Source organism: Equus asinus, chromosome 3, assembly GCF_041296235.1.
Source record: "Equus asinus isolate D_3611 breed Donkey chromosome 3, EquAss-T2T_v2, whole genome shotgun sequence".
NCBI lineage: Eukaryota > Metazoa > Chordata > Mammalia > Perissodactyla > Equidae > Equus > Equus asinus.
Window position 1 is genome coordinate 27893132 of NC_091792.1, and position 14959 is coordinate 27908090.

Consider the following 14959-nt stretch of genomic DNA (forward strand, 5'->3'; position numbering starts at 1 on the left):
TTTATTCTTTTAGGAAGATTAGCCCTGAGCTAACTGCTGCCAATCCTCCTCTTTTTGCTGAGGAAGACTGGCCCTGAGCTAACATCAATGCCCATCTTCCTCTACTTTATATGTGGGATGCCTACCACAGCATGGCGTGCCAAGTGGTGCCATGTCTGAACCTGGGATCTGAATCGGTGAACCCTGGGCCACTGAAGCGGAACGTGTGCACTTAACCGCTGTGCCATCGGGCTGGCCCCTGAAATTTATTCTTAAACTTTTACCTTGACTTTATTTCTTGGCATCCTCAAAATATGTATATCCCACCCTTCAAAATATTTGATTTATAATATGGGAAGTTGGTTTAAGTTTTACTAGACGTCCAAGAAAAAATAAAGATGAAAGAGACCTCTAAGAATGGCATAGCAAGTAAAAATTATAATATTTTATGCAATATCTGTCTGTTCTCCTTTCTGATTTTTGCTCCAGAGGACCAATAAAACATTGGGGTAAAAATAGACCAATGTGTGTGGAAATTTTAATCTCATTGTCATGGAAGTTTTAAAAAAATATATCACATAGGATTTATTGATTTCCAGTTTTGAATCTTCTGTCCAGTAAATATTGCCCTCTTAAAATGAATTAGAAATAGAAATATCAAGGTATCTAAATATCTATGGCAAAGATAACTCTTTCCCAATCAATTTAAGTCAATCATTGAGTAATTTATTAGAATAGTTCACAGTTAATTTTACTCATTCCACTGTTACAACAGCTGGAAAAAAATCAATCTCTTGATTTAAGGCTCTGCTCTATCAGGACTGCTCACGCGCAATGAAAAATAAAGATGGCTGACTTCTTGTTCACGTCACATGCTGCCTCTTTTCTCTCTGTGGAAGGTGTTCTGAGTCAACGTAAGTATCTTCTCATAGTTTGTAATACCTCCTGCTAAACAAATAAGTTATACTTATCCCTCTCTGTTTATTAGACAAATGCGAATTCAGAGATAGGCTTGTATTTTCCCTCTGCACTTTTTCAAATAAATTTGGTAGTTTTCAAAATATATTTTAGTTAGAAACTTTTCACAGATGATTTATACTGATAAAGTCCAATATGCCTGACACATAAAAAGAAGTTAATACATAGTATATGTAACTAAATAGTAACTGCTGTTAGGGAAGAATTTTGTTCATTTCTCTCCTTCTTATATCCCCCAAGGCCTGGGGCATACTACGTTCTCAATAATAATATTCAGAATGAAATAGTCAATATTTTTTGGATAGAGGAACCCTTGAAGAACCTCCGGATGTCCATAATTTGAAAAGAATTAGTACAAATCATCAGTTAGTCCAAATGCACTTGATCATATAGCACAATCAGTGGCTGGTTGAATAGAGTTTGACCTGATCCTGGCAGAACATTAAATTTCCTCAGCCAGTTTTTCTGGAGAGAAGGAAGCAGTCCGTGGAGTCAATCGAGATTTTAAGTCACTGAGTTTCAGATATTTTCTTCCTGGAAAGAGGCTTGTCCCTTCTGAAAAAAAGCTGTGTAGCTCAGAGCTCAGGGATTCCTACAGGTCCTTCTTGTGTGAGGATAGATGCCCTGATGAGAATACCCAAGGTTTAACCCAAAAATCTTATTGTTTGTGACACAGGGACAGTTAATTCATGTCTTGGACACATCAGAAGTCTGGAACTATACTTCTAACTTTGGCCAAATAAAACTTTTTAGTCTGTTGTGTTTTAGTTTTCTCTCCTTTTAAAGTGGAAAGGATAAAAGCAGTCATTGTGATGGAGTGGTAGTGGTAGGGAAAAATGAGGAAATACTTTCTAGTTTGGGGGAATAGAATAATTTATGGTTTAATGTAACATTTGTATGGACAATCTGAATACTCTGCCTTACACAGGTTAGCATAGCATAGATTTATGTGAAAGCAAAGAGTAGAATATAGAGAATACTGGAATAGGAAAGTCCAAGTTTAGTTTAAACCTGTAAATTTCCTAACATTATGTTGACAAACAATAGATTTTAAAAATTTTTTATTGGTTTGTTTTGCTTTTAGTAAATTCTGTTTTCTTATTTAGTTCCACCACAAAAGCAAGAATATCATCATAGGAATAACACTTCCTTAGACTGTCAAAAATTTTAACTAAGTATCAATACTCACAAGATTACTGAAAATATTTTTCTATGCTAAAAATAAATCACAAAGTAAAAATATTAAGCATTGCAATAGAATCTAGCTGAATACACACCTGTGTCATCCTACTGACACTATTTTCCACCAAAGTAAAAACAAAATTATAGTTTAATCATTCCTCCTGTTTGCCATCCTTTGTATATTTATCATGTCTTCCTTTACAGCCATAACAAATATGTCATTTGAGAATTTTACCCTTTAAAGCAATAACGGGTTGCTTCCAAATCTAGTCACCCAGCGACATCTGTACATCAGCAGTTGGCTAATGCGTGCTTATAATTGAGAATGGAAATGTCAAATAATCATTTCACAATAAAAATCACTCCCTTTTCTTGCAGGATGTAGATCTGTCAGCAGCTAGCTAATATCAGAATATATATTACAGAAGATTATGTCTACATTCCTCAAAAAGATCTTCAGTGTCTACTTGAATCAAAAACAGACTAAAGGTCCTTCATCATTTGTTGAACCTAGTCTATTACAGATAAAATCTCACCAGGTAGCCTAAGGGTGGGACCATCAGGTTCTGTAATGAGCAGTTGGTTGAATTTTGATAAATGAGCTTTTACTGTATTAAATTAGAAAATATATGTATTTGTTCCATTTGCAGTACAAGACCAGTAATCAATTATGATCCATAAATTTAGGTACATCAATCATTTATTGTAAATCTACAGGAATAAATTACATATAGCTTACTAACAACAGAAAACATACCCCGAAAATTAACAAGTTCTTATTGTTCCGCCTGGTGTTTACTTTTTTGTGCGTAGTGGTCTTTTTACTTGAGTTAATATGAATTTTGCTCGTGGTAAAGCATATTGTTTCTATGATACACATGCAAGAAACAAGAGTAGATGAAGAAAATTGTCCTTTTCGGTAGGCTATATTGTCCTTTCCAAGGACCTTCGTAATAACTTTCTCTCTGATGGTAGGCATTAAAATCAGATATCAGAAATCAGTCTACATAGTAAAATCTGCTAAATCTATGTTAGTCCACACCGACTCCTTCTTCCTCTGTACTTTTCCTTAAAACTGTAGATTTTACCACAAAGCTGCCAATGAAATATTCTGGTAAATATTTCTTTTCCTCTCATCCCACTTCAGATTATAAATCCACTGAGGATAAAAACCAATTTTATATTTCTATCCTATTCCCAAAACATTATACATGATATAGATAATAAGTTTGTAAAAGCCCTTCATATCCAGGTAAATTTGATAGAAAGAGTACAAATATGAAAGCTGTTATAATGTCAGAGGTTGAAGAGATAATGATGCACCCAAAATGTGGGAAAGCTATTATTTCATACACAGAATTATTTGCCAGTAACAAGCTTATTATTACATACAGAGGAGCAGGAGTTTGCCTTCGTCTAGTCACTTAATCATAAATGTACTACATTTTGCCAGAATTCATGACGGCAAGTTTTGGGATTCCATCTACTCTCAATTTGGGCTTTTTAGTTCTTTGTCAAATGTTAATTCTTTTCCATGACATTTCAAAGAAGAAAGTTATTTTTTTTAAAAATTATCTCCTATATGTTCCAGGCACAGTGGATTATGTATTTGAATCTGACTACAGTCACTTCATTATTTTCATTTCTCCAGTGGAATGTGAGCTGCAAGAGAGCAGAGACATCTCCATCTCATTCCCTACTGTGTCCATGGGACCTGGAACAGAGTTAAAGCCCCACAAACACTTTTTTCAAAATAATGACTCCAAGTAGAGAGGCAAATTATCATATGAATAAGAGTGCAGGACCTGAAGTCAGACATTCTAGAGTGATCTACCCACTGCAAATTTGGTCATGCTCCTATTATCAATTTTGCTTTGCCTCAGTCTCTTCATCAATAAACTGAATAATAATAGTGCAATCTTCATGGGACTGTTATGAGAATTGAATAAATAATTCCAAGTGAAGTATTTAAAAGAGGGCTTTGCACATAATATACACTCAATAAATATAATAATGCTTATTATTATAGTAAGTATAAGGAATTTAAAATTCGGTGACTTTTTATAGCCAAAATTACATGTCTTGTAACAGAAGAAGATTTTTCCTAATTTGAGAGCCTGTGCTTATTCTACTAAACTTTTCCAACCACCCAGGGAAATATAATGATATTTTATGGAGGATTTTTTCTCTAGAAGTAATGTTTTCTAGAAATAATACATTAGCATAAAGAGAAAAGCAACTGTTTTCTTTCTTTCTTTTTATTTTCTTTGAGGAAGATTAGCCCTGAGCTAACAACTGCCAGTCCTCCTCCTTTTTGCTGAGGAAGACTGGCCCTGAGCTGACATCCGTGCCCATCTTCCTCTACTTTATATGTGGGACGCCTACCACAGCATGCTGTGCCAAGTGGTGCCATGTCCACACCCCGGATCCGAATCAGCAAACCCCGGGCCACCAAGAAGCAGAACGTGTGCACTTAACCCCTGCGCCATCGGGCCAGCCCACAACTGTTTTCTTAAGCAGAACATACATACATACTATTAACAGTAATTTTTTACAACTCAGCCTGAAGACTCAACGTTGAGAGAATTTCAGGAAACAAGAATTGCCTTACAAGCCTGAATTACGTAATTGTGCTTGTTAGACTATACCTCATAGGGAGGTCACAGCATTTGAGATAGGTAGCCCTGTTCTGCACAGGAGGCCACCACTGGACGTAGTGATGCTGATACCATTCCTGATGGCCTGGGGACTGGTTTGTCCTTTAGACCCTCCATGGAACATAATCCTCTGGTAAGTTTTCTGGCCTCATCTCATGCGTACATTCCAGCATGCCCACATCTAAGCCTTTCGATTACTTTCTTTACCATCTTCCCAGTCAATAAAGGCATTTCCACTTCCTTCACATGAGTTATCACTTTCTTTAGGCTTCTATAAGCTACCCTAGTAGCAAGTTTGCCCTAGCCCCAGGTTCTTGCCATGGTGTTATGTCCATGTCCTGAGAAAGTGCCGCAAGCCAGTGAATTTTTCTTTAAGTTAAATATTTTATTAAACACTCTGGTTAATACTTTCTTTAATTCTTTGACTCATGTTCATTCAACTTACAAAAGAACCAAGTTTTTAACTGTTTTGAGAGTTACATTTTCAGACTAGATTAAGTATGAGACAACATTAGGTTTCTGTTATCAACATAATTTTGTTGGCGATGTTGAAGATGAGATATGATGGTCTCTCAAATTTGAAATTATCTTTTAATAAACTGTACAAATGATACATAGGAATGAATGCAAGGAGAAGTCAGTATCCATCATCTCTGTGATAAACAATCTGACTTCATTAAGCAGATAATTGACTGGCTAAGCAGGTTTTTTCTTTGTCTTCACAAAAGCTAGTGAAATGCCTCCATTGAAAAGAGTGGATGGATTATATTATTAGAAGAGTAGAACTGACTTCTGCTGGAATCTTTAAATATTTAAATATTCCATTCATTGGAGTGTATAGTAAAGGATTCGACTCTCCATGGGCAGCATCAAGAATAAATAAAAATGTTTCTTTTACTCTTACCAATTTAAAGTTTATATTAAGGAGGAATAGTGTCATCTTCTCATTTAATCAAAGAGGCATCAATTGAGGAATAAGTAGATGAAAGAGTTAACTTACTTATCTGGAGAGAAACCATTTTAGAAACGAGAAATCAAATTTCATCACTTCCAGACTAATTGAAGCCCATCTCTTATTTCAGGTATGCAGAGCATAGGAAACTATAATAAACTTTGATTTTATACTTTTAAAAAAGCAATATCCAGGGGGGAAAAAACTATGGGCTCATTTTTGTGGCATTTTCTGTGCATTAGAACAATTGCTGCAAAAACTCAGGCTATCAACCACAATGACAATTAATGACACTGAAAGAAGTCACATATTATGGAATTCATTTTGAAAAATGGTAATGTGATGAAACACAAATCTCAAAAAGAAAGAAAGCTTTCTGAAGAACCAGTTTCTTATCTTAATTCTAGAATATGGAGATTACTAGGTACCATCCTCTATAGTTTATGTACCTTACATCTGTTTTATCTTCTGTTTTCTTGGAAAGGCAGCCCAAAATATTTATTTAAGGAATTCAGAAAAATTTAAAGATACCAACTGTTTCGACATCCTTTATGCTGGATTGCCCTTCAGTCATGTTCTAGCTCCAGAGTATATACACTCTTTAATCCAGCGTAATAAATCATGAAATGATTTTTCTTGGCAAGACAAAAGGGGCATTACTTGAAATGCTAGCGCAGCTTTGGAATGGTGGGGAAGGCTGATGCAATTATCCAGAAGGTCTATTTATTCCTTCTTCCTTCCTCTCTACCTGAGGACAAAATTATTATTCAGCACATTTAGCTCCAGCATTGCATTAAGAGTGAGATTAGAAAGTACAGATATGTAAAGACAATTATAGCTGGAATAAGAAATTTAGATAAGCAAAATGACTTAAAGCCTTTATTTTCTCCATTTTGTAAAACTCTACTCTGGTCCTTGCTATCTATACTTAAGTTATATAATAATTACTATTAAGACTTTTACTATTTATGTCTATCTACACTCCCACCCTAAACATATAACTTCCTATTCGGTGGCTGTTTCATCTCTGAAGCAAGAGAATTTTAATATGTAGGCATATAAATCATGCTGGTGCATGATAAATGCACCATGGAACATTAGGTTCCCTGTCCTGGGAGAGAAATGAATAGCCTTTGAAGGGTGTAATGTTCTTATAGTCCGCAGCAAATGGTAAAGGTGGAAGGCCTTATCTTGTACTTCTTACCTTTCCAATATAAGTAAAGTTTACTGGGCTTCCTCTTAGACCCATAAATTCAAATTTCTTGAGCTCATTTATTTTTTTAAATACACAGTCAAATAGAAAATACCACAGGCTGGAATCCATACAAGCCGAAGGACACACAAATCTTACTGCTGTGAGTGGGCCCCCCCCTTTCATTGCTCTTGGACATTACTTGTCTTCCAGGCCACATGGTTTGAGATGCAGGATAACTTATTAGTTAGCAGAGCATTGCCATATTAGCAATATGCCTATTTTGGATTGAAAAAGCAAAGTATTTTGTACTGTCCTTAATGCAATCTGTTTAACGAGACAGACGGTGGAACAGGTGTCGGGGTTCATACAAGAGACACACGCAGACTTCCTCTGCATACTAATTACAACCCAAAATGTCAACAAGCGAAAGAATAAGTGGGCATGGGTTTCATATATCTGGGCACTTTAGAAATTATAGTATTTAATCCTGGAAAGCAGGAAGCTATAATCAGTCTATTGTACTACACTTAAGCAAAGTAATAACTGGGTGAGCCATTTGATTCTCCAGAGAACTCATATTTCCTCTAGCACATCTTTTAACCCTTTTGAACAGATTATCTTCAAATTCTTTGAAGCTTATTATTCTCTTACAGAGAAGATCTGGATTAGAGACCTGGATCACTATCCTCACGTAGGCCAACTATCCTCCCACAAAGGGAGGGACAAATTTAAAACATTCTTGTTAAGGTATATTGTAACTAGTCTACCTAAAATTATTCAGAAATATCTGAAATTATATAGAGAATGGTGATATTTTAATAAGAAGTAGTATAAGTTACAATTTTAAAGTCCACTTGTGAAATCTATAGCTATAAAATGTTTTCCACTGCATTTCAAACCTTGACCATTAAATTTTCCTATTAAGAGCTATATAAAAGCTCTTTTATATTTGAACTGTAGTTTTTGGTGTTTTGTTTTTTTTTTTTTTTTTGAGGAAGATTAGCCCTGAGCTAACATCTGCCACCAATCCTCCTTTTCTGCTGAGGAAGATAGGCCCTGAGCTAACATCCATGGCCATCTTCCTCCACTTTATATGTGGGATGCTTGCCACAGCATGGCTTGGTAAGCGGTGCATAGGTCTGCGCCAGGGATCCAAACCAGCGAACCCGGGTCCACCGAAGCAAGCGTGCAAACTTAACTGTTATGCCACTGGACCAGCCCTTGAGCTGTTTTTTTTTTTTTTTTTTGAAATGAACACTGATGAACTAAGATTTAAGACAATGCTTCTCTTGCGGTAAAAACATTGTAAAATGCCACTAGAAGTATCACGTATTTAATTTGTGTATTAAATATAGCGTTCAAGCTATATGCAAACAAGAACCCTAGTCCCTATTTCTGAATCTTATTGACAAACACCGAGCAAGGTGCCAAGGTTATTCTCTGGTAAATATGAAGGATGAGATCTGAAATACGGAAACCACTGAATTCAAGATAAATGAACTTCAGAGGTCATTGGTCCAACACTGGATTTGCACAGGAAGTTTAAAATGACAGAGTCATAGAACATTTAGATATCACTCGTTTTTAGCAAAGTCGGTACTGGAAACAAAGGCAAACTCCCTCACTATCTTGAAATGATGAATATATGTGTTGCAAGTCATTTTGATATGATAGCAGGTATGCTGATTCATATTTTCCGTTGACTAATCCAAATGACATTGCATTACCTACCGCTCTAAATGACAGGCATCGTGAATCACCTTGTTTGCATAGGAACAAACCTGAACTTAAAAAGAGATTTGCAAACATGAGCTAATGTTGACATTACTAAATCTTGTACACAGGAAGCTAAGAATAAGAGCAAACGGATCTCGCCTCTGCCTCGTCAACCCTGAAATATCAAGGCAAGTCATCGGGAGTCTTATTTGCATTAAGGCCTGTAAGTCTAGTCGTGGAGGTGGGAGGGGGAAACTGATGCAGATGGAGTTTTTTTAGTATTGAGGATGGGACTCAAATCATGAAGTTTAGGATTCTGTGATAGAAGGGGATGGGAATGCCTTTAGTTCTTCAGAAAGATGTTCTAGGGCTATAAGAAATTTCCCCAAGTTAGGGGGTAAAGAAGGTAAAGTAAATAATATTTATGTAAGACCTACTATATGTCAGATATTATGCTAGACTGTTTACATTAACACGTCTTTGACTGATAACAATCCTATGAGGTAGATATTTTTATCTGAATGTGTGAGTTCAAGTTTCTTTGGGAAGGTCATACGTGGAATGGGAGTTCAATGTATATTTGTTGCGGGTAGGAAAGATTTATACTCCAATCCTAACAGAGTTTAGAGCAGCTATCCCCATAGAATAGCGATGCAATGTCCAATTTCTGGAGCCACACTCCCTGGGTCCATTTTTGACTCCCCAGCTGCATCACGGTGGAGAAGTTATTCCTTCTAAGCGTTAGTTTCCTTGTCTGTAAGATGGGACTGTTAGAACTGTTGTGAAAACTACATGAGGTAATGTGTGTACAAATCTTGCACTGTGCCAGACACACAGCAAGATCTCAGCCCTCAGCTATTGCCAGTGTCATACATCTTGCCAGCAGAGGGAGCAATACACCTACAAAAGCATGGTTCTCTATGGCCCCAAAGCCCCAAACCCCTCAGAACGCCAAAAAGAAATGTTACATTGTAGGAAAAGATTATTTCCTCTTAGAGAAAATATGCTATGGCTCTCAACAAAGAGTTTGGATGTTGGGCCAACATCAGGAGACCCAAAAAACCAGAACAAGATCTGGAGACCACAGAAACCAGGAAGAGAAACAGTGGTGCCTGGGAAGGTCAGCAACAGTGGGACCAGAACAGCCATAGTAGGAGTGGGCTGGGAAGGATCGCCTGAGGAGTCTCATCAGCTTATCCCAAACTTTCCCATGAGGAGGGGAACTGAAGGGCTGAGATAGATGGGCAAATAACAATGATAGTACCTAGCATAAACTTTGCAATCCTTACAAAAATTTCATGAATTACAAGAAAACTGAGACACCAGGTGGTTAAGTAACTTTCCTAAGGTCTCAAAGTTAGAACTGGGTGAAGCCAAGATTCTTACTCATTATTTATTTCTGTAAGAAAGTGTCCAACAATCCAAACGTGTCTGGGAAGACAGATTTTGTTGAGTTTTCCTTTTTTCTTTTTAAATCATTCATCTAGCCCATACACACCATTTTAGGTCACAGGTGCTCTGCTGTGTGCCATTGAAAGAGCGTCTTGGTCACCACATGACTTGGTTATCTAAGAAGAGGGGTCTGGTTTTTACAAAGTTCCAAGTCAAGTTTCTTCAAGTCCGCTCTACAACAAGGAAACAGGAAGTTATTCTCTGTCCACACCAGGCAATTCTTCCATCACAAAAACACTCAAAAGTGTTTTAGTTTATTTTTTTCCATGATTATGCTTTGGAGTCATGGTTAGAAAGCTCTTCAATGTAAACAAGAAAAAGGTTTGTTGGTGTTTATATCATTTAGGGTTCAATCAAAGAAAGAGAAACCCTGGAGATATATACATAGATATTGATTTTTTTTAAAACAGGAATTAGAATTGCGGTAGCTGGTTAAGAGGTCTCTGAAAACTGCTGCCTTCACAGCTGATGCTGGAGCTTGAAGTACATAGGGAAGACAATGAGAACGGGAAGATGGATGTAAGGTAAGAGAGAGCCTGGGACCCAAAAACACCATCTAAAGCTCATGAAGACAAACAGATACCTGTGACTTGTTGCCTTAGAACTTGGAAGAACTAGAGAAGCTGGGGCATGTTAAATATGCACATTTGCTCTAGGAGTCAGAGAGACTGAATAAGGCCCCAGAGAAAGGAGGCACAGGGCAGGCCTGGAAGCTGCCTCTCAACAGTGACTTGAACCAGCAAGTGAACAACAGTGTATGTGAGGACAAAAGGGTTATTGCTATACTTCTGTCCTCCAAGTATCCCAAAAGAATCTGTCATTAGGGTGTCATTCCACCCTAACCAGAAACATATAGGAAAGAGAGCTCTGAGAAATGTAGTTCAGCCAAATGGACATAATGCAAAGCAATCACAATAAACCCCTTTTCACTTTGGCATACATACACATCTCATTAAACCATATTTGGTCTCCAAATAAAGATCATAACAGTCATGCCTCTGTCTAACAAGATACAATATCCCAGTGCAATCGAAAGCATGCTGACCTGGAGATCCATGGCTAGAAAGGCAGTGTGAGGAGCTCCGAAGACAAGTTCCCCAACGAAGCAGCTATGGTTGGCAAAAATTCTTGGAAAAAATAGTGTAAAGTCTTGGGAAACTGTCCTAAAGGCATACATCAAGTGAAGAAACCTTTATTCAAGAAAATACATTAGGTTCTGGCACCGTGGCAGAGTGGTTAAGCTCGCGCACTCCCCTTTGGAAGCCCATGGTTTCACCGGTTTGGATCCTGGGCACAGACACAGCACTGCTCATCAGGCCGTGCTGACACCGAGTCCTGCGTAGGGGAACCAGAAGCACTCACAACTAGAATCTACAACTACGTACTGGGGGACTTGGGGAGAAGAATAAAAAAAAAAAAAATTGGAAATAGTTGTTAGCTCAGGTGCCAATCTTTAGGAAAAAAAAAAAGAAAGAAAATACATTAAATCTTGATAAGAACAGCAAGAGTCTGTGGAAGATCCATTTCAGGTGGATGTGGCCTTTGCCCTCAGCTCAAGGGCTGCGTATCTCCCCAGGAGGGGCAAGTCAGTCGTAGTTCCCATTCCCCAGTCTGCATTGGACAGGCTGAATTCCAGACAAGTGCAGATGAGGGCTGGGGGGCTCTCCAGGCAGCTCCCACTCTTAGGGCAGAGGGTCTAGCCTAGGCACAGCAGGCTGAGAATACTGGGGTCTCTATCATCTTCACACCAGCTTATTTGGTGAGTGGAAGCTCCAGACCAGGAGAGGCAGGTCAAAAAAATCAGAAACTACCAACCCCACCCAGTGCCCTGCCCATAATGAAGGAGGTCACACCAAGAGAAATGACTCACTGTCCCAGCTCTGGAGCAGTGGCTCAGGGTTTTGTACAGAGAAGAAGTAGGACATAAGAACAGAAGGCACTGAAGGTCTCTCCAAAGAGATTAACTTTCCAACAGAGTATGGGATGGTTTAAGACTAAGGGTGATCTTGAAAACAATGGAGATCTTGATAGTAAGCAATGAATAGGGAGCTGATAGGGCCATCAGAGCCAGAAGCTAAGCCATAGGACAGCTAGTTTGCCATTAATAAAACATGGAAAGTAGCAACAAGATGTTCAGTAATTCCACAGGGGGTAGTTTTGGCAGAAACATTGAGGTCATCTAAGGCAAATCCATATCCAGAGTAAGTAACTATTCCAATAGGAACAAAATACTACCACTTTCTTTATGGAAGCACTCCCATGCAATCAACATGCCACCATGAAGCTTGTTGATCCCCTGGGGAATGGTGACATATGAGGTTTCAGTGTTCATCTCATCTGCTGACAGATTGAGTACTGAGCAGTGACTATAGTCAGATTGGCCTTGGTGAGTGGAAAAATATACATAACCTTCATCCCTCCACCATGTCACTTTGTTCATGAGCCTGTTAGACAATGGGGTAGGAGGCTGACTGACGTCTACCCAATGAATCATTCCTTCCCCTAATTATTAAAATCCTTCTGTCTTGAGGTCACTATTTGGTGAGCATTCACATAGGATACAAATATCTCCACATTCTGTGCCAATTTGACCATCTGGCAAAAAACTTAGCCATAGTCTATGAATTGCTGTAAATCCATACTTTTTGACCATCTCTCCTTTCAAACTAAATGAACAACCAGGTAAATTGTTCAGCAGTTCTGCCCACTGGAGGGTTTCCTTTTACCTCTCTCTGTTAAGGCCTTCGCAGAGTCGGGCAATGGTGCTGCAGCTATCCATTTTGTGGTAATTCTCACATTTTCCTTCCTCAAGCAATTGATCATAGAGAACTCCCCCAGAGGCCTTAGGTACAGATTGAGAAAGAGAAGACAATGTACCAGAAGTAAGAGCCATCTGGGCAACTTTTTCATGCAACATCCTTGTGCCTTCAGGACTTGGGTCCCTGTTGTTATGGAGTGCTGATCTGCATGCCTGACTTTAAGGCACGGTGTGTCAGACCACACCAGGTTCATGAACGACAGCTCAGCTCACATGGTAACTTGGCATGCTGAGGTTTAGTCCAGTAGCAAGCCAAAAGCTGTTCTCAAAAGAAAATTGTATTTTTTGCAGAGAATAGAATGGCTTTGCTTCAAACTCCTAAGTGCTGTGTTGTGTGTCACCTTTAGGGGTGTCCCAAGGCTCCAAATAGCCTCCCTCTCTGTCTCTGATACTCAACCATCATCAGATTTGCTGTGTCATGTGGTCCAAGTGGCAGAGCAGCTTGCACAGCAGCTGGACCTGTCGCAGAGCATTGTCTTGTTCTGGGCCTCACTCATAGCTGATAGCTTACTGGGGCACTCAACAAAGGGATGAGGGTAACATCCACAGATGGGTTATATGTTGTCTTCAAAATCTAAAAGTGCTGATTTGGGTATTGGACATTTTTCATAAAGTGGTCAGATGGGTCATATGTGGTAACTTGCGCTTCACCTTCAAAGAGATATCTCAGCATGTCCCCACATAACTGGATACCTAGAAATTTCACCAAGCTGGCAGATCACTTGATTTTTGTGGGATTTACTTCCTACCATCTGGCTTTCAAGTATCTTACCAGTGTGTCTAGAATAGTTGCTACTTCCTGCACACCAGGCCCAAGTGGAATTATATAATCGGTATAATGGCTGAGTATATTGTCCTGTGGAAGGAAATTGTGATCAAGATAGCTGTAGCAAATATTGAACCATTGCTCCTAGGGAAAATGCAGGGTTAGATTCCTGCCAGCTTCTGGTCGCATTTTCATCAACCACGCAATACATAACCTTGTTTTATCTGTGCTTCTGCTAAAAGACACCTTATTTAATATATATTATGTATTCATTAACATTAAATTCATGGCCAAGAGCATCATAACTCATGCCTGAACAGAGAAGGCAGAGTGTCACCTTGTTCAAACTCAGCTGGAGTATGAGCATCAGCTGACTCAAATTTTCTGCCACTCTGTGCATGCATATGTCCATGATTGACTGCAAAATGCTACTAGTATTGCTTTTGGGGTTACAAAAAAATTCAGCAAGTGGGCAAATTCACAAAAACAGAATCTGTGAACAACCAAGATCGACTCCATTTTAGCTCTAGGGAACACCACGATTAATCAGTCAATGCCCAAGGGCTGACTCTGTGAGTCAGGTTATTCTGATTATGGCTTTGGTTCTGCTGTCTATTATGATAAGCATGCCCATTTTGTCTTTGTCAATTAAAGTCCCTCCACTTGCTCCCTGCCACCATGGGATCCTATCATCCTCATTACATTTTCAGATCCCAGGTGGCTGGCAGCCATTCCCACTGTAATTTCTAGCCTACAGGAAAGAGCTATCGCCGAACTCTTCAAGAATATATTTATCAAAGCCATGTGGAAAGGAGAGCCCTCTAGAGCTTCCCAGAGTGGTGAGCAGGTCTTATATGATCCATCCATTCTAGCATTCCAATCTTTCCTAAGCCTCTGGATACTTTTCTCTTCAATGTACCAGGGAGACTCTGGCATTTCAATGTTATTTAGTGTAGGCTACTTTTGGGTCCATGTTTCAGCCAACCAACCAAGCAAAGAGTTAGAGCAATGCCTAGCCCCCCCAAGCTAAAACACTGAATTTGGGATTTTTGCTCTTGAAGGTCATATCTGTAAATTAATCCTGATCCAATTTTGTATTCCTTCTACCTTGATCCTACACCCTAAAGTTCATTTCCCATACATATTCCCCATATTTCTATCACTATACATTGGAAAAATCATGCGCTCCTCGTAGGTCACACTTTTACTGTACCCATTTGGGACCTGCTGATACTTGAGTCTGATTATAGATCTAGAAGCAAGG